The 19,590-nt window shown below is 46.8% G+C and overlaps 3 long non-coding RNA genes across 3 annotated transcripts; 1 reads left to right on the top strand and 2 right to left on the bottom strand.

Moving 5' to 3' along the window:
* Nucleotides 1-1,554: 1,554 nt before the first annotated feature.
* On the bottom strand, nt 1,555-3,951 carry LOC128077349 (uncharacterized). The gene is made up of 3 exons (XR_008204938.1): nt 3,687-3,951; nt 3,375-3,594; nt 1,555-2,290 (listed from the first exon to the last, which is right to left on the bottom strand). It is a non-coding gene; the product is annotated as an uncharacterized LOC128077349 (long non-coding RNA).
* A 1,580-nt stretch (nt 3,952-5,531) lies between these two features.
* On the top strand, nt 5,532-7,371 carry LOC128077217 (uncharacterized). Its single transcript, XR_008204882.1, has 5 exons — nt 5,532-5,687; nt 5,859-5,965; nt 6,217-6,311; nt 6,463-6,690; nt 6,776-7,371. It is a non-coding gene; the product is annotated as an uncharacterized LOC128077217 (long non-coding RNA).
* Nucleotides 7,372-12,089: 4,718 nt separating this feature from the next.
* Nucleotides 12,090-13,017, bottom strand: LOC128077044 (uncharacterized). Its single transcript, XR_008204813.1, has 3 exons — nt 12,945-13,017; nt 12,424-12,634; nt 12,090-12,275 (listed from the first exon to the last, which is right to left on the bottom strand). It is a non-coding gene; the product is annotated as an uncharacterized LOC128077044 (long non-coding RNA).
* Nucleotides 13,018-19,590: the final 6,573 nt, after the last annotated feature.

Below are 19,590 nucleotides of genomic sequence, written 5' to 3'. Positions count from 1 at the left end.
AATTCTTTTTCCAAGCCTTTTTTGTGGTCCTTTTCCCAGTCTAAGTCTTTCTTTTTTCTATTTCAATTTTTTTCTAACTCCAACTCTTTTTCTAATTGTAGTACTTTTTCTTTTCCCTGTTCAATATCTTTTCCCTGTTCCATGTCCTTTTCATTTTTCTGTTTCAGTTTTTTTTTTACGTTTTCCAATTTTTTCTAATTTTTTTAAATTAATTTTTTAATTCATTTTCTATTTTTTTCTGTTCTTTTTGATTGTTTCTTTTTTTTTCAGATTCTAAATATTTTTCTACTTTTCATTGTAAAACTTGATATCTTTCTATTTTTTCTTTATATTTTTCCTTTTTCTAATTCATTTTATTTTTCTCAATCTTTTTCCACCTCTTTTTCTGTTTCCAGGTTTTTCTTTTTGCAGTTTTTTCCTTTTCCAATTATCGTTCTAATTCTTCTCCTTTTTCTTTATCCATTGGTTTTTCTTTTCTAATTCCTTTTCATATCCATTCTCTTGCTCTAGTGCTTTTGTTTCCTTTCTCTTCTTTTTCATTTTCCAATTCTTTTTCCAGGTCTGTTTCCATTTCCAGTTCTCTTTCCAATTTTTCATCTATTTTTTTCCATTTTTTCTTTTCTCAATTCCTTTTTATACAATTCCTTTTCTTTTTCCAATTCCTTTTCTTTTCATCTTCTTTTCCATATTCTTGTTTTTCCTCTCTCTAATTATTTTTCTAATTCTTCTTCTATTTTTTCTAATTATTCTCTTTTTTCTTATTATTTTTCATTGTTCTATTTCTAATTCTTTTTCTAGACTTTTTTCTCACTTTTTCATTTTCCTTTATTTTTTCACTTTTTTTTGTCTTTCTAGTTCCTTTTCCAATTCCTTTTCTAATATTTTTTTCTAATTCTTTCTCATTTCCCATTTTTTTCAGTTCCTTATCTTTTTCTTTTTCCAATTCTCATTCTAATCCTAATTTGTCTTCGTTTTTTCTTTTTCTAATTGTTTTTCTTTCATTTTCTAATTCTAATTATTTTCTTTCTTTTCTATTTCGAATTATTTTTATAATATTTTCTTCGCCTTTTTCTTCTCCCCTTTTCTTGTTTTTCTGTTTCTTACTCTTTTTGTCTTATTTCCTAATTCTTTTTCTAATTCTTTGTCATATTCTTTTGATTTTTTTCCTTTTCTAATATTTTTTTCCCTAATTGGTTTTCTTTTTCCTTTTTATTTTTGTAATTCTTTTTCTAATTCCAGTTCTTTTTCCTCTGCCTTTTCCAATTCTTCTTCTATTTCCAATTCGTTTTCTATTTATTTTCCCAATTCCAATTATTTTGTCTTTTCCTCACCTTTTTCCTGTCCTCATTGTATTTCAAATTCTTTTTTCTATTTCTAATAATGTTCCTTTTAATAATTCTAGCTATTTCTTTTTCTTTCTTTTTCTACATCTTTCTTTTCTCCTTTCCTTTTCCTTTTTTTCATTTTTATTCCCTTTTTTTGTTTCCGTTTTCCTTTTTTTTTCCATTTTACTTTTCCTTTTTTCTTTTCATTTTCATCTTCTGTGAACCTGAAGTGCTCAGGCAATGAGAAACCAGGGGAGGAGAAGATAAGAGTTGGATAATAGATCATAAGCGATGTCCCACTGATTCAGATTTCAGTGTTCCTGAAGAAAATACTACCAGTCTACAAGAGCCTTATCCAGCTGGGCTGCATTGCCAGATAACAAACCTGAATAAACCAAAGGACGCACGATGTTGTGGGTTTTCACTTGGGTTCCTTGTACTGTCCATGCGGATTCACAGTATTTTTGTACAGGCTTGTGGATCTTCACTGGGCTTTGCAGAAGTCCACCCTGGTTCACTGAAGACTTTGCAGGATCACTGGTCTTCACTGAGATTCCATGAAGTTCACGTGGTTTTGTAAGATTTTGCACAGCTTTGCTTCTGTTCACACTGGTTTCCCATATCTCCGCTTTGGTTCAGTCAAGTCTGCACAATTTTGCTGGCCTTTGCTGCGTTAAAGTTTCACTCCTTTACTTAGTCCCTGACAGTTTGCAGGTGGTATCTCAAATTCTCAGTCATCTAGTGCTGCTGCCACTTCCCCCACCTTTCCGGAGTATGAGCTTGCAATTAAATATCATCTACACATGGATACACATCCTAAGGCAGTGAAACTCTGTCAAAGTTCACTGAGGTGGCTTGAGCAATAGTGGGAGAATGTGTACACCCCTGTGGGAGTCAGCTAAAGGTATATCATATCCTCTCCTGTGTGAAAGCAGACTTTTCTTTATCCTCTTCCTGCAAGGAAACTGTTGTCATGGTTCTATGTTTTCTGTTTGTTTGTTTTTATTTTGGGTTTCAGTATTCCACATCAAAACATCATGTCGTGTACGGGGTATTAAAGTGTTAATGCCCAATCCCAGGTACCTATCCCTGTACATTACAGAAGTCACGGGATCTGGCCCTTCCAGGTGGGGGGGGGCGCTCTCTTGCTGCCTGGCAGTGGGTGCTGGAGGTGCTTTCCTAGCCGTTACAAGCTTTTCAGGTTTGAATCGGTCCCGGGAACTCTCTCTCTCATCTTGTCTGATTTATTAATCTCAATTTCAATTAAATTGTATATACTGTGTTATCTCGTATTCCAATATTATAGTAAAATAGGTTTTCCTCCATAGATTGTTGCCGCTGCTTTTTTTTTTCCTCCCTTCCTTCCTTCCCATTTTTTGTGGGACTGGGGTGGGGGGGGGGAGGGCAGAGGCCTGTCGCCCCTGTCACGGACATAGATTGATCTAGTCAACTCCGTGACAACTGTAAAGAGCAACTGCCATCCAAATAAGCTCCAAAGCCCATTTCACGTCATACTCCAGACCCAAACCATCAATATTTCACAGCAAACTCCAGGTTCACGTCCTTGCTAATTCACCCCAAACTGAGTTCCCAAAACCTCATTATTTCATTCCAAATGTCAGCACCAACACTCCCTGATGTCACCCCCCAGGGATGCTCCAGCATCAATCCCCCAGCATTACTCCTTCACATCACCCCCTTTCATCCCAACATCACCCACCAGTGCCAACCCAACAATGTCACCCTGGAGTCACTTCCTGATGTCACCCCTCACCATCACCACAATATCCACCCTCAGCATCACTCCAACATTGTCATTCCCCAGTGTCACCCCAACGCTCTCACCCCAGGATCAGTCATTCATGTTAAATCCTTGTGGTACTCCAACATCACTCCCAATGATGTCACCCTATCGTGCTACTCCCTGACATCTATCCTATTGATACCCCAACATCACTCCAACATAACCAGTGTCACTCTAAAATTTTAGATGATTCCATTAAGTGGGAAGCAGAATCTCCCTAAGCAAGTATGCTATTACTATCTGACCCTTGAGAGATGGCAAGCCACCGAAAAGGAGAGAGAAGGAACATGCCAGCAGTGGATTTGACCAGCATCACTAGCAGGGCATCCCCTGCTTCAAAGCACACTTCCACTCTTTCTCCCACTTTCATTCTCCCCAGGGTCTGTAGGGTTTGTTCCACTTGCATGCTGTACCCATATGGCCAGTGCGTGATACAGAGCTCTACAGTCAAAGAATTTTAAGATGCTATAATCACAAAATGAACAAGACAGTTAGGCAAAGCAGACTATGACAACAAAAGAGAATAAATAGAAGGCTTACCCCTATCCTGGGCTCACTCACAAAACTCCAGCAGAGCAGATCTCCAGCAAAGATCCTTCCCTCCTGGCAGCCAGCTCTTAAATAGCTCTAGGAGGGGGCAGCCAGGCTCCACCCCCTTCTGGCAGCACAGGTGAATTGAATTGCCTTCACCTGTGCTCCTCTGGCTGCCTCATGGCTCGCCTCAGGTGATCAATCAGAGGTTCAGGCCATGACTCAGCAGTTCCCATACAAGAGCCCAGCTGGAACATCAGCTTGCAAAACAAGTCTTCGCAAGAACAAGACCAAATACCAAGGACAGCTCTCTCTACAAAACATTTGCAGCCACAGCCACAAATATCAACTCCCTTAAAACTGCCAAAATACCTTATTCAATTCCAGGATCATTCTTCAGTCAGGGGCCGTTAGGTCCCCAATATAACACCCCAACAACGTCACCATCCAGCGTTCACTCCCTGATGTCACCCACCCTTCCTCCCCCAAAAGCCCCAACATAACCCATGCCACTAAAATGACACTTCAGAATCACTCTCCAGTGTCACCCCAATGTCACTCCCAGAGTCGTGCCAACAATGTCACCCCCCAGCATCACACTAAGTCACCCCAGTGTCTCCATCGAGTATCTCTCTCTTTCTGAATTCCCCCCCCTCCCCTACCCCCCACCCGCAATACCCCAGCATCACCCCCCAGCGTCACTCTCCAGGCTCAGTCCACAACTTCACCCCAGTGTCATCCCAGCATCACTCCATGGCATCACCCCAACTTGCTTGCCAAGTAAGCAAGGCTTGGGACAGCAGCTCTTAGCGGGGCTGTATAAGCTTTCAGACACCGACAATCGATTGTTAATCATCACCTTCCATCTGGTTTCCAAACCAGATGACAACGAGTTATGTGGGGAGTCTGTTCTGGAAACGATTTGTCTTTTCTCCAAACCTGCTATGAGTTCAGAAATCACACATCATGCTGCAGCAGAAATGGGGTACAGTGGTATGTTAGCGACCCCTGCTTCAGGGAGCACAGGGGCTGCGTAAAGTGCACACGCTGCAGTCTCCCTATTTCTTTGGAGTCTGGGATTGAAACTTGACCCAAAAGGCCACACGCTGCCATACAGGCAGGTGCCAGATTCACCCACTGATTATGTCAAATCCTGAATTGTTTTCACAATGGGCTTTAATTACAAAGAAAGTAGGCGACACGTTTCTCACTGGAGAGCCACAAGCTGTCCCCACTAGTTTGGCAAACAGCGCTCGCTCCGATCACACCGGTGATCTCAACTCTGCCATCGAGGCTGCACACACAGCTTTTCAGCATCTTGCTGTATCAGTACTGAAATTTGTGTGCTTTATCAGTACTGAAATTTGTGCTCCCCTATCTATCAGAAATTTTACTGAATGCTTTTGAGGACAGACTTCAATCAAAATATGCATGCCATTGTTGCTCATCCTTTGATCAAACTCCCCTTGCTGGACAGGCAGATCCAATCACCTGCTTGTAATTAGTCTTTTTTTGTTGTTGTTTACAGTCTGAAGCAGTGATTGAGCACCTGGTGAGGGGTGTGGCCAGCCCTGCCAGCACAGGTGGAAGCAATCTACCTGTGGGACCGGATAGGGCTGAGCTTGGCTCCACCCCCTCCCTGCCCATATTTAAGGGCTGGGAACAGCAAGGGCAGCATTCTGCTTGGGAGCTGCCTCCTTGGGATCATTGGAAGCAAGTTCTGCTCTTTGGAATTGGGGTGAGTGATTGATGCTTTGTTGCAGGGCTCTGGTCTTTCTGTTTTTGGGATCCTAACTGCTTTTAAAGGTAGAAAGCTGTACGGAGACTCTGCACGGAGACTGCTTCCTTTGGGGTGTGGGCTGAGTGTTTGCTTTTGGAATGGGGTCATTGGTTTCTTCTTTATTGCTGGATTGTAATTTTACTTTCTGGAGGGCTCCTGACCATGTTTAAGGTCTGTCAGCAGAAAGAGCGGCAACTGCACCTGGAGACTGCTTCCTTTAGAGCGTGGGGTGAACCCTTGAAACAGGGTGAGTGATTCTTTATTCCAGAGTTGCAATATCTTGTTTTTGGGAGGATCCTGACTCCACTTAGGGGCTGGTAGCCTTTAAGGTGGTATCCATCTTTAGAGACTGTCTTCTTGGGAGTGTGGGGTGAGGTCTGGTCCTTAAGAAAAGATGAGTGATTCCTTCTTATTTTAGGGCTGTGACCTTTCCCTTTTGGTTTTTGGGGCATCCTGACCACATCTAAGTGCTGACAGATGTATGGGCAATGTTGATCTCTGGAGACTGTCTCCTGTGGAGCATGAGTGAGTTTTGGCCTTTGAGAAGGGTGTAAGTGGTTTCTTCTTCATTTCAGGGCTGCAATCTTCCCTTGTGTGTTTTGTGTGTGTGTTTTGTTCTTTTTGTTTGTTTGTTTGTTTTTTTATAGTATCCTGACCACTTTTAAGGGGTGGAAGCCATAAGGGTAGCATCTGTACCTGGAGACTACTTCCTTGGCAGTGTGGGCTGAGTGTTCATCTTTGGAATGGAGTAACTTCTTCTTCTTCCTTTATTTCAGGGCTGTTATGCACTGCTTCCAACCGTGCAGAGTTGTTTAAGGGCATTCTGTGCACCCTTAGGTGTAATAAGTCTTCATCTTTATAGGAAGCCAAGGTTTGTCCTCTTCTGGACCGCTGTACTCAGCATCACCCCAGATATCTCCATCCTAATTGTCTGGAGATGCTGTCAGTTTCCTAATCTGTACGGCACCCAAACCCCAATTCTTCTTCCTCCCACCCCCTGACCTGCATTCAATGCTCTGCAGCTCTGGTTCCCAACAGCGTGATGAAGTGAAGCCCCTGCTCTGCTGAATACTGGGACTGGCCCAGAGAGGCTCTGACGGATGTGGATTATCCCAGCTGGAGTACTTGGTACCATTGGTGGTGATCTCGTCCAACTGCCACACAACGAACAGGAACATCCACAGCCAGATCAGTGCCCAGAGCCTGACCCAGCCTCACCTTGGAAGGGACAGGGCATCCATCATGTCTGGGTAATCTGTTCTGCTGTGTCACCACCATCACTGTACAGGATTTTCTTCATATCTAGGCTAAATCTTTCCTTGTTCTTCCCTTCAGGTGTTGAAAGGCTGTTACCAGATCACCTCGGAGCCTTCACTTCTGCAGGCTGAGCAGCTCCAGCTCTCTTTCTTCATAGGAAAGGCGTTCCATCCCTCGGTTCATATCTGTGGCCATTCTCTGGATGTGCTCCAACAGCTCCACGTCTGTCCTGCACTGCAGGCATCCACATCCACACACAGCACCTCCAGGTGAGGCCTCCCAGCACAGAGCAGAGGGGCAGGACCACCTCCCTTCGCCTGCTGACCGCACATCTTTGGATGGAGCCCAGCATACGGTTGGCTTTCTGGGCTGGAAGGCGCGTTGCTGAGTGCCACTACTCAGCCTGTTGAGGTCCCTCTGGATGGCATCCCGTCCCTCTGGTGTGTCACCGCACCCCACAGCTCGGTGTCATTAGGGTGCACTCCACCCTACTGTCAATGTCACTGATGAAGGGGCAATCCCAGATGTTTGTGCAAACTCAGCAAAGAACACCTTGAGAGCAGCCCCACAGAGAAGGATCCTGGTGGGTGAGAAGCTGGACGTCAGCCAGCAGAGCGGGCTTGCAGCCTGGAAGGCCAGCTGTGTTCTGGGCTGCATTAAAAGAGGAGCGGCCAGCAGGGAGAGTGAGGTGATCGTCCCCATCTGCTCTGCTCTTGTGAGGCCCCATCTGCAGCGCTGCATCCAGGCCTGGGGCCCCCAGCACAGGAAGGACGTGGAGCTCACGGAGCGGGTCCAGAGGAGGCACTGAGATGATCAGATGGTTGGAGCAGCTCTCCTACAAGGAAAGGTTGAGGGAAGTGGGCTTGTTCAGCCTGGAGAAGAGAAGGCTTGGGGGGGACCTCATTGCAGCCTCACAGTACTTGAAGGGGGGAACAGCAGGAAGGGGAATGGCTGTTTACAAGGGTGGATCGTGATAGGACAAGGGGAATGGTTTTAAGCTGAGACAGGGGAATGGTTTAGGTTGGTTATTAGGAGGAAGCTTTTCACACAGAGGGTGGTGACGCACTGGAACGTGCTTCAGAGTCCCTTCCAGGAGGATCTGCTCCATGACTTTTTGCAGCACAGAGGTGAGACTGACATGTTGGCAGTTCCCAGGGTCACACTTTATATCTGCAGTAACAGCTGTGCTGTCACCTTTTTTCTGCTCACCAGGGACTTCACCTGACTGCCTCGACTTCTCAAATACCACTGAGAGTGGCTCGGTGACTGCAGCACTGAATTCCCTCAGAGCTCTGGGACTCGTCTCATCAGGACCCAAAGACTCCTGGATGCTCGGGTCCTCAGGTGCTCCAGAACCTGATCTCCCATCACAGTGTGGGATAGGGAGGGGTCTGTGGGACCGGCATTGCTTCCTGAATCCCCACCTACCAAACCAAAGGTGAGGGCGGTGTATAATGAGCAGTTATCAGAGAAGATGGAAGATGGATGTTGTTGGGTACCTCAGCCTTCTCCTTGTCTGTTGTTCCCAGCTCAGTGCTTGCCGGTAAGCAGAATCGTGCGCAGAGCGCAGCCACGTTGATCAGAGAAAGGAGCGCAGGTTTGTGAAAGAGGCACATCTGCAGGGCAGTGCCTTCATTACTGCTTTGTGTCCCACAGGTGGCAGCAGGCTGCGGCGCTCCTGAGTGCCATAAGGACTGCATGGAGATGCGTGGCTCTTATGGGAGCAGCAAGGAACCGGAATCTGCATTTCCTGGAATGCCTGGAACCCTGCTTTGCTGGCTGGTAATTGTCTGCCCAGCAGGTAAGGGCAATGCACACCCACCAGTGTTTACCCATTCCCTAGCATGGCACAGCACGGTGCTCCCACAGCTCTTCATTGCACTTCGTGGTGCCCTGGATGCTGCCTGTCCTTTTCTTTCTGTGTTCTCCTTGTCTCCGGCCTTTCACTGCAGCGTTTTCATTCCCTTTGCCCTTGCTGTTCCCTACTCCATTCTCTTGCCCTCCTGTTTTTGTGTTCCATGCCACGTTCTCTTGGCCGCTGCCCTTGCCTTTCTTTGCCGCATTCACTTCAGCATTCAGTTTTGGCGTTCCGTGCCGCGTTCTCTCGCCCTCCTGTTCTGGCATTTCCTTCCATGTTCTCTTAGCCGTTGCCATTGGTTGGGCATCCTCTTGTCCTCCTGTTTTTGTGTTCCATGCTGGTTTCTCTCGGCCGTTGCCCTTGGCTTTCTTTGCCATATTCACTTCAGCATTCAGTTTTGGCGTTCCCTGCTGCGTTCTCCTGCCCTCCTGTTTTGGCGTTTCTTGCCGTGTTCTCTTGGCCATCATCCTTGGCATTTCCTTCCACGTTCTCTTGGCCCTTGCCCTTGTCTGGGCATTCCCTTGCCCCCCTGTTATTGTGTCCCATGCTATGTTCTCTTGGCCATTGCCCTTGGCTTTCTGTAGCCACATTCTCTTCACCATTTGATTTTGGCGTTCCCGGCAGCGTTCTCTTGCCCTCCTGTTCTGGCACTTCCTGCCATGTTTTCTTAGCCCTTTCCTGGGCATTCCATGCCGTGCTCCCTCGGCCTTCTGTTTTGGCATTTTGTGCTGCGTTCTTTTGGCCGTTGCCCTTGGCCTTTCCTGCTGCGGTCTCTTTGCCCTCCCCTTGGCTTTCCATCGGTGCTCTCTTTGCTTTTGCCCTTGCCTTAGCTTGGCTGTTTGCTTTGCATTTACCTTGGCTTTCCACGGGAGTTCTGCTTTCCTTTGCCTGCCCTGGGTGTCCTGCTTCCCTTTGCCTTTAGCACTCTAGCGTGAGCTGGGAGGCAGCATTAATGTTACCCTCGACCTAAACCCACAGCTGAATGGGAGTTCTAACGATAACTTTGTTAACCTGCAGCGTATCTGTAGACCAAACCCTTAACCCAGTGTTGAAAATGTCTCTTACCCTGAATGCTGCCGTAAAAATAATGCCCCATGTTTTGTCAAATAACCCTAATTGTAGTGCAGAATACTGATGTTAGACCATCTGTAACTTCAACCCTATCAATACCATTAATTCTATCCCTAACGTTAATTATAATTAATTACAACCCTTGTGTCATCATTACAGCATTGTGCTCAGGGTGCAGCCCCACACATGCGGGGCAGCGCCTTCATTACTGCGTTGTGTCCCACAGGTGGCAGCAGAGTTGCATTGCTCCTGAGCGCTGTAAGGACAGCACGGAGATGCGCGGCTCTTCAGGCAGCAGCAAGGAACCGGAATCTGCATTTCCTGGGATGCCCGGAACCCCGCTTTGCTGGCCGGTAATTGTCTGCCCAGCAGGTAAGGGCGATGCTCACCCACCGGTGTTTACTCATTACTTAGCGAGGCACAAGGTAGGGTTCACAGAGCTCATTTCTGCACTTCACGGTGCCCTGGATGCTGCCTGTCCTTTTCTTTCTGTGTTCTCCTCGCCTCCAGCCTTTCACTGCAGCGTTCTCCTTGCTCTTGGCTTTCCCTGCTGCGTTCTCTTGCCCTCCTGTTTTGGCGTTCCCTGTGGCATTCTCTTGGCCGTTTGCCCTTGGCCACCTTCACTGTGTTTTCTTTGGCCTTCGGCTTTGGCCATCTGTGCCACATTCCCTTGGCCTTTGTCCTTGGCCTTCTTTGCCACGTTCACTTTCCCTCCCGTTCTGGCGTTCCCTACAGCATTATTTTGGCCTTCAGTTCTGGCGTTCGTGGCTGCGTTCTCTTTGGCCGTTGCCCTCGGCCTTCTTTGCCCCATTTCCTTTGGCCTCCTGTTCTGGCGTTCCCTGCGGCGTTCTCTTTGGCTTCTATTTTGGCGTTCCCTTCCATGTTCTTTTTGGCCATTGCTCCTGGCCTTCTTTGCCCATTCCCTTTGGCCTCTTGTTTTGTCTTCTCCTACAGCATTCTCTTTGCCTTTGGTTTTGGCCTTTTGTGCCGCATTCTCTTTGGCCATTGCCCTTGACCTTCTGCATCGGCCTTCCCTGCAGCGTTCTCACGGACCTCGCCCTCCATTTTGGCCTTCTGCGTCGATCTCTTTGGTCTCCATTCTGGCGTTCTCTGCGGCCTTCTTCTTGGGCCTGACCTCTGACGCGACCTTTGGCGTTCTCCATGTCTTTCCCATCCCTTTGCCCTCTGTTTTGGCGTTCCCTCGGCTGTTCTCCTTGCCTTTTGCTCCTGCCTTTGCCTTGGCCTTCCCTAACGGTCACTCTAACCCTAATCCTGATGTACCTAACCCTAACACCTTTCCTGTTAAATACTCCTAACCTTACTCTGAAGCCTTTTCTTAGAGCGGTGTTTGGCTTCCACATTTTGTGGGGGTGGGCTGACGGTGAGCACCGTTTGGGTCTCGGCGTTCCTCCTTCTAAAGCGTGTCTCTGTATTACAGGTGAAGATGCCTTCGACGCTTCCAGTCGATGACTTCCCCCCTGCGACGCCATTGGCTTTCCAGGCCTCCCACACTCACCGCCAGCTCGGTTCGGTCAACCGTTACCCGAATCCCCGCTCCGTTCCCTTTCCATGATCCTCCCGTCACTCTGCCACAAGCCCCTACCAAGGTCATCGCAGGCAGCGTGCGGGATGCGGCGCTCGGTCTCATTGCAGTTCATCCCATCGGCCTCAGCCCAGCGATCCAACCCACCCGCACCCTTCCTGAGGGCCCTTCTGCTCCCAGGCCAATCAACGCTTCCTTCTCATGCCATCTGCGTTCCTTCCAGGCCATTTTCAGACTCCTGCCCCTTTGTGGCCATTTTGAGAGTTGTGCTGATTTCAGCATGTGCATTCAATTGACTTCAACCAAATTGGCTTTAGCCTTGCATTCAATTGACTTCAACAAAATTGGCTTTAGCCTTGCATTCAATTGACTTCAACCAAATTGGCTTTAGTTTTACATTCAATTGGCTTCAACCAAATTGGCTTTGGCTTTACATTCAATTAATATAAGCCAAATTGGCTTTAGCTTTGCCTTGGTTACGGGGTTGGGCTAGCCTTGCTTTGTTTGCTCCTAGGCAGGGCTACCCCAACCCCGTAACCAAGGGCCGTCGGAGGCGATTTTGTTCCTTCCCGGCCAGTCTGAGACTCGCGCCCCATTGCGGCCATTTTGAGAGTTGCTCTGATTTCAGCTTGTGCGTTCAATTTATCTCAACCAAATTGGCTTTAGCCTTGCAATCATTTTGCATCAACCAAATTGGCTTTAGCTTTACATGCAATTGACTTCAATCAAATTGGCTTTGGCTTTGCATTCAATTGGCTTCAACCAAATTGACTTTAGCTTTGCATTCAATTGACTTCAACCAAATTGGCTTTAGCCTTGCATTCAATTGGCTTCAACCAAATTGGCTTTAGCTTTACATTCGATTGACTTCATCCAAATTGGCTTTAGCTTTACGTTCAATTAATGTAAGCCATATTGGCTTTAGCTTTGCCTTGGTTACGGGGTTGGGCTAGCCTTGCTTTGTTTGTTCCTAGGCAGGGCTACCCCAACCCCGTAACCAAGGGCCGTCGGAGGCGATTTTGTTCCTTCCCGGCCAGTCTGAGACTCGCGCCCCATTGCGGCCATTTTGAGAGTTGTGCTGATTTCAGCATCTGCGTTCAATTTATCTCAACCAAATTGGCTTTAGCCTTGCAATCATTTTGCATCAACCAAATTGGCTTTAGCTTTGCATTCAATTGACTTCAACCAAATTGGCTTTAGCTTTGCATTCAATTGGCTTCAACCAAATTGGCTTTAGCTTTACATGCAATTGACTTCAACCAAATTGGCTTTGGCTTTGCATTCAATTGACTTCAACCAAATTGACTTTAGCTTTGCATTCAATTGACTTCAACCAAATTGGCTTTAGCCTTGCATTCAATTGGCTTCAACCAAATTGGCTTTAGCTTTACATTCGATTGACTTCATCCAAATTGGCTTTAGCTTTACATTCAATTAATGTAAGCCAAATTGGCTTTAGCTTTGCCTTGGTTACGGGGTTGGGCTAGCCTTGCTTTGTTTGTTCCTAGGCAGGGCTACCCCAACCCCGTAACCAAGGGCCGTTGGAGGCGATTTTGTTCCTCCCGGCCAGTCTGAGACTCGCGCCCCATTGCGGCCATTTTGAGAGTTGCTCTGATTTCAGCATCTGCGTTCAATTTATCTCAACCAAATTGGCTTTAGCCTTGCAATCATTTTGCATCAACCAAATTGGCTTTGGCTTTGCATTCAATTGACTTCAACCAAATTGGCTTTAGCCTTGCATTCAATTGGCTTCAACCAAATGGCTTTAGCTTTACATTCAATTAATGTAAACCAAATTGGCTTTAGCTTTGCCTTGGTTACGGGGTTGGGCTAGCCTTGCTTTGTTTGCTCCTAGGCAGGGCTACCCCAACCCCGTAACCAAGGGCCGTCGGAGGCGATTTTGTTCCTTCCCGGCCAGTCTGAGACTCGCGCCCCATTGCGGCTATTTTGAGAGTTGCTCTGATTTCAGCATGTGCGTTCAATTTATCTCAACCAAATTGGCTTTAGCATGTGCATTCAATTGGCTTCAACCAAATTGGCTTTAGCTTTACATTCAATTGACTTGAACCAAATTGGCTTTGGTTTTGCATTCAATTGGCTTCAACCAAATTGGCTTTAGCCTTGCATTCAATTGACTTCATCCAAATTGGCTTTAGCTTTACATTCAATTAATGTAAGCCATATTGGCTTTAGCTTTGCCTTGGTTACGGGGTTGGGCTAGCCTTGCTTTGTTTGCTCCTAGGCAGGGCTAACCCAACCCCGTAACCAAGGGCCGTCGGAGGCGATTTTGTTCCTTCCCGGCCAGTCTGAGACTCGCGCCCCTTTGTGGCCGTTCTGAGAATTGCAATGTGTTTGGGTGGGCTGAGATCTGCACTGCTTTTGAGGTGGGTTGCGGTATGCAACATTCTCACAAGTGTGGTGTCACTAATGGGGTGTGGAGGCTTTGTACCCTTTCTCTGGTTGGTCTGACATCTATGTGAACCATGTCTTAAAGTGTACTGCGTATGCGTGTGCTGCGCCTGTAAATTGCGTCGTGCCATGTATGCAATATGTGTTAAGTTGCGCCTGTAAACTGTGTTGTGCCATGTACAGAATGTGTGGATGCTGCGCCTATAAACTAAGTCTTGGAATCAGAGATCCATGTTCATTACATGTTTTGCTTCTCAATGTGTAGTTGCTGGTATAGCGCGTATGTATATGATTGTATGAGTCATGCCTTGTGGAAACAGTGCTGTAATAAACAAACAGTTAAACAATGCACGTATGTTGTGTGTCTTGCTTTGTCACGGCAACGACTGGAAGGACACTGGAAGGTAGGTGAGAAAGGTAGGTGTGGAGGGTGGTAGACTTAGACGGAGGTTAGACTTAGACTTAGACACTGGGGGTTAGACTTAGACACTAAGGGTTAGACTTAGACTTAGACGTAGACACTAAGGGTTACACTTAGACACTGGGGGTTAGACTTAGACATAGACCCTGGGGGTTAGACTTAGACTTAGACACTGGGCGTTAGACTTAGACTTAGACGTAGACACTAAGGGTTAGACTTAGACCCTGGGGGTTAGACTTAGACTTAGACGTAGACACTAAGGGTTAGACTTAGACCCTGGGGGTTAGACTTAGACTTAGACGTAGACACTAAGGGTTAGACTTAGACCCTGGGGGTTAGACTTAGACTTAGACACTGGGCGTTAGACTTAGACTTAGACGTAGACACTAAGGGTTAGACTTAGACCCTGGGGGTTAGACTTAGACTTAGACGTAGACACTAAGGGTTAGACTTAGACCCTGGGGGTTAGACTTAGACTTAGACACTGGGCGTTAGACTTAGACTTAGACGTAGACACTAAGGGTTAGACTTAGACCCTGGGGGTTAGACTTAGACTTAGACGTAGACACTAAGGGTTAGACTTAGACCCTGGGGGTTAGACTTAGACTTAGACGTAGACACTAAGGGTTAGACTTAGACCCTGGGGGTTAGACTTAGACTTAGACACTGGGTGTTAGACTTAGACTTAGACGTAGACACTAAGGGTTAGACTTAGACCCTGGGGGTTAGACTTAGACTTAGACACTGGGCGTTAGACTTAGACTTAGACGTAGACACTAAGGGTTAGACTTAGACCCTGGGGGTTAGACTTAGACTTAGACACTGGGCGTTAGACTTAGACTTAGACGTAGACACTAAGGGTTAGACTTAGACCCTGGGGGTTAGACTTAGACTTAGACACTGGGCGTTAGACTTAGACTTAGACGTAGACACTAAGGGTTAGACTTAGACCCTGGGGGTTAGACTTAGACTTAGACGTAGACACTAAGGGTTAGACTTAGACCCTGGGGGTTAGACTTAGACTTAGACACTGGGCGTTAGACTTAGACTTAGACGTAGACACTAAGGGTTAGACTTAGACACTGGGCGTTAGACTTAGACTTAGACGTAGACACTAAGGGTTAGACTTAGACCCTGGGGGTTAGACTTAGACTTAGACGTAGACACTAAGGGTTAGACTTAGACCCTGGGGGTTAGACTTAGACTTAGACGTAGACACTAAGGGTTAGACTTAGACCCTGGGGGTTAGACTTAGACTTAGACACTGGGCGTTAGACTTAGACTTAGACGTAGACACTAAGGGTTAGACTTAGACCCTGGGGGTTAGACTTAGACTTAGACACTGGGCGTTAGACTTAGACTTAGACGTAGACACTAAGGGTTAGACTTAGACCCTGGGGGTTAGACTTAGACTTAGACACTGGGCGTTAGACTTAGACTTAGACGTAGACACTAAGGGTTAGACTTAGACCCTGGGGGTTAGACTTAGACTTAGACACTGGGCGTTAGACTTAGACTTAGACGTAGACACTAAGGGTTAGACTTAGACCCTGGGGGTTAGACTTAGACTTAGACACTGGGCGTTAGACTTAGACTTAGACGTAGACACTAAGGGTTAGACTTAGACCCTGGGGGTTAGACTTAGACTTAGACACTGGGCGTTAGACTTAGACTTAGACGTAGACACTAAGGGTTAGACTTAGACCCTGGGGGTTAGACTTAGACTTAGACACTGGGCGTTAGACTTAGACTTAGACGTAGACACTAAGGGTTAGACTTAGACCCTGGGGGTTAGACTTAGACTTAGACACTGGGCGTTAGACTTAGACTTAGACGTAGACACTAAGGGTTAGACTTAGACCCTGGGGGTTAGACTTAGACTTAGACACTGGGCGTTAGACTTAGACTTAGACGTAGACACTAAGGGTTAGACTTAGACCCTGGGGGTTAGACTTAGACTTAGACACTGGGCGTTAGACTTAGACTTAGACGTAGACACTAAGGGTTAGACTTAGACCCTGGGGGTTAGACTTAGACTTAGACACTGGGCGTTAGACTTAGACTTAGACGTAGACACTAAGGGTTAGACTTAGACCCTGGGGGTTAGACTTAGACTTAGACACTGGGCGTTAGACTTAGACTTAGACGTAGACACTAAGGGTTAGACTTAGACCCTGGGGGTTAGACTTAGACTTAGACACTGGGCGTTAGACTTAGACTTAGACGTAGACACTAAGGGTTAGACTTAGACCCTGGGGGTTAGACTTAGACTTAGACACTGGGCGTTAGACTTAGACTTAGACGTAGACACTAAGGGTTAGACTTAGACCCTGGGGGTTAGACTTAGACTTAGACACTGGGCGTTAGACTTAGACTTAGACGTAGACACTAAGGGTTAGACTTAGACCCTGGGGGTTAGACTTAGACTTAGACACTGGGCGTTAGACTTAGACTTAGACGTAGACACTAAGGGTTAGACTTAGACCCTGGGGGTTAGACTTAGACTTAGACACTGGGCGTTAGACTTAGACTTAGACGTAGACACTAAGGGTTAGACTTAGACCCTGGGGGTTAGACTTAGACTTAGACACTGGGCGTTAGACTTAGACTTAGACGTAGACACTAAGGGTTAGACTTAGACCCTGGGGGTTAGACTTAGACTTAGACACTGGGCGTTAGACTTAGACTTAGACGTAGACACTAAGGGTTAGACTTAGACCCTGGGGGTTAGACTTAGACTTAGACACTGGGCGTTAGACTTAGACTTAGACGTAGACACTAAGGGTTAGACTTAGACCCTGGGGGTTAGACTTAGACTTAGACACTGGGCGTTAGACTTAGACTTAGACGTAGACACTAAGGGTTAGACTTAGACCCTGGGGGTTAGACTTAGACTTAGACACTGGGCGTTAGACTTAGACTTAGACGTAGACACTAAGGGTTAGACTTAGACCCTGGGGGTTAGACTTAGACTTAGACACTGGGCGTTAGACTTAGACTTAGACGTAGACACTAAGGGTTAGACTTAGACCCTGGGGGTTAGACTTAGACTTAGACACTGGGCGTTAGACTTAGACTTAGACGTAGACACTAAGGGTTAGACTTAGACCCTGGGGGTTAGACTTAGACTTAGACACTGGGCGTTAGACTTAGACTTAGACGTAGACACTAAGGGTTAGACTTAGACCCTGGGGGTTAGACTTAGACTTAGACACTGGGCGTTAGACTTAGACTTAGACGTAGACACTAAGGGTTAGACTTAGACCCTGGGGGTTAGACTTAGACTTAGACACTGGGCGTTAGACTTAGACTTAGACGTAGACACTAAGGGTTAGACTTAGACCCTGGGGGTTAGACTTAGACTTAGACACTGGGCGTTAGACTTAGACTTAGACGTAGACACTAAGGGTTAGACTTAGACCCTGGGGGTTAGACTTAGACTTAGACACTGGGCGTTAGACTTAGACTTAGACGTAGACACTAAGGGTTAGACTTAGACCCTGGGGGTTAGACTTAGACTTAGACACTGGGCGTTAGACTTAGACTTAGACGTAGACACTAAGGGTTAGACTTAGACCCTGGGGGTTAGACTTAGACTTAGACACTGGGCGTTAGACTTAGACTTAGACGTAGACACTAAGGGTTAGACTTAGACCCTGGGGGTTAGACTTAGACTTAGACACTGGGCGTTAGACTTAGACTTAGACGTAGACACTAAGGGTTAGACTTAGACCCTGGGGGTTAGACTTAGACTTAGACACTGGGCGTTAGACTTAGACTTAGACGTAGACACTAAGGGTTAGACTTAGACCCTGGGGGTTAGACTTAGACTTAGACACTGGGCGTTAGACTTAGACTTAGACGTAGACACTAAGGGTTAGACTTAGACCCTGGGGGTTAGACTTAGACTTAGACACTGGGCGTTAGACTTAGACTTAGACGTAGACACTAAGGGTTAGACTTAGACCCTGGGGGTTAGACTTAGACTTAGACACTGGGCGTTAGACTTAGACTTAGACGTAGACACTAAGGGTTAGACTTAGACCCTGGGGGTTAGACTTAGACTTAGACACTGGGCGTTAGACTTAGACTTAGACGTAGACACTAAGGGTTAGACTTAGACCCTGGGGGTTAGACTTAGACTTAGACACTGGGCGTTAGACTTAGACTTAGACGTAGACACTAAGGGTTAGACTTAGACTTTAGACTTTAGACTTGGGTTAGGGTTAGGGTTAGGGTTAGGGTTAGGGTTAGGGTTAGGGTTAGGGTTAGGGTTAGGGTTAGGGTTAGGGTTAGGGTTAGGGTTAGGGTTAGGGTTAGGGTTAGGGTTAGGGTTAGGGTTAGGGTTAGGGTTAGGGTTAGGGTTAGGGTTAGGGTTAGGGTTAGGGTTAGGGTTAGGGTTAGGGTTAGGGTTAGGGTTAGGGTTAGGGTTAGGGTTAGGGTTAGGGTTAGGGTTAGGGTTAGGGTTAGGGTTAGGGTTAGGGTTAGGGTTAGGGTTAGGGTTAGGGTTAGGGTTAGGGTTAGGGTTAGGGTTAGGGTTAGGGTTAGGGTTAGGGTTAGGGTTAGGGTTAGGGTTAGGGTTAGGGTTAGGGTTAGGGTTAGGGTTAGGGTTAGGGTTAGGGTTAGGGTTAGGGTTAGGGTTAGGGTTAGGGTTAGGGTTAGGGTTAGGGTTAGGGTTAGGGTTAGGGTTAGGGTTAGGGTTAGGGTTAGGGTTAGGGTTAGGGTTAGGGTTAGGGTTAGGGTTAGGGTTAGGGTTAGGGTTAGGGTTAGGGTTAGGGTTAGGGTTAGGGTTAGGGTTAGGGTTAGGGTTAGGGTTAGGGTTAGGGTTAGGGTTAGGGTTAGGGTTAGGGTTAGGGTTAGGGTTAGGGTTAGGGTTAGGGTTAGGGTTAGGGTTAGGGTTAGGGTTAGGGTTAGGGTTAGGGTTAGGGTTAGGGTTAGGGTTAGGGTTAGGGTTAGGGTTAGGGTTAGGGTTAGGGTTAGGGTTAGGGTTAGGGTTAGGGTTAGGGTTAGGGTTAGGGTTAGGGTTAGGGTTAGGGTTAGGGTTAGGGTTAGGGTTAGGGTTAGGGTTAGGGTTAGGGTTAGGGTTAGGGTTAGGGTTAGGGTTAGGGTTAGGGTTAGGGTTAGGGTTAGGGTTAGGGTTAGGGTTAGGGTTAGGGTTAGGGTTAGGGTTAGGGTTAGGGTTAGGGTTAGGGTTAGGGTTAGGGTTAGGGTTAGGGTTAGGGTTAGGGTTAGGGTTAGGGTTAGGGTTAGGGTTAGGGTTAGGGTTAGGGTTAGGGTTAGGGTTAGGGTTAGGGTTAGGGTTAGGGTTAGGGTTAGGGTTAGGGTTAGGGTTAGGGTTAGGGTTAGGGTTAGGGTTAGGGTTAGGGTTAGGGTTAGGGTTAGGGTTAGGGTTAGGGTTAGGGTTAGGGTTAGGGTTAGGGTTAGGGTTAGGGTTAGGGTTAGGGTTAGGGTTAGGGTTAGGGTTAGGGTTAGGGTTAGGGTTAGGGTTAGGGTTAGGGTTAGGGTTAGGGTTAGGGTTAGGGTTAGGGTTAGGGTTAGGGTTAGGGTTAGGGTTAGGGTTAGGGTTAGGGTTAGGGTTAGGGTTAGGGTTA

This window comes from Tympanuchus pallidicinctus, unplaced genomic scaffold, assembly GCF_026119805.1.
Source record: "Tympanuchus pallidicinctus isolate F22 unplaced genomic scaffold, pur_lepc_1.0 scaffold15, whole genome shotgun sequence".
Taxonomy (NCBI): domain Eukaryota; kingdom Metazoa; phylum Chordata; class Aves; order Galliformes; family Phasianidae; genus Tympanuchus; species Tympanuchus pallidicinctus.
The sequence above is the reverse complement of the archived record's forward strand: the minus strand, read 5'-3'. Positions and strand labels throughout refer to the sequence as shown.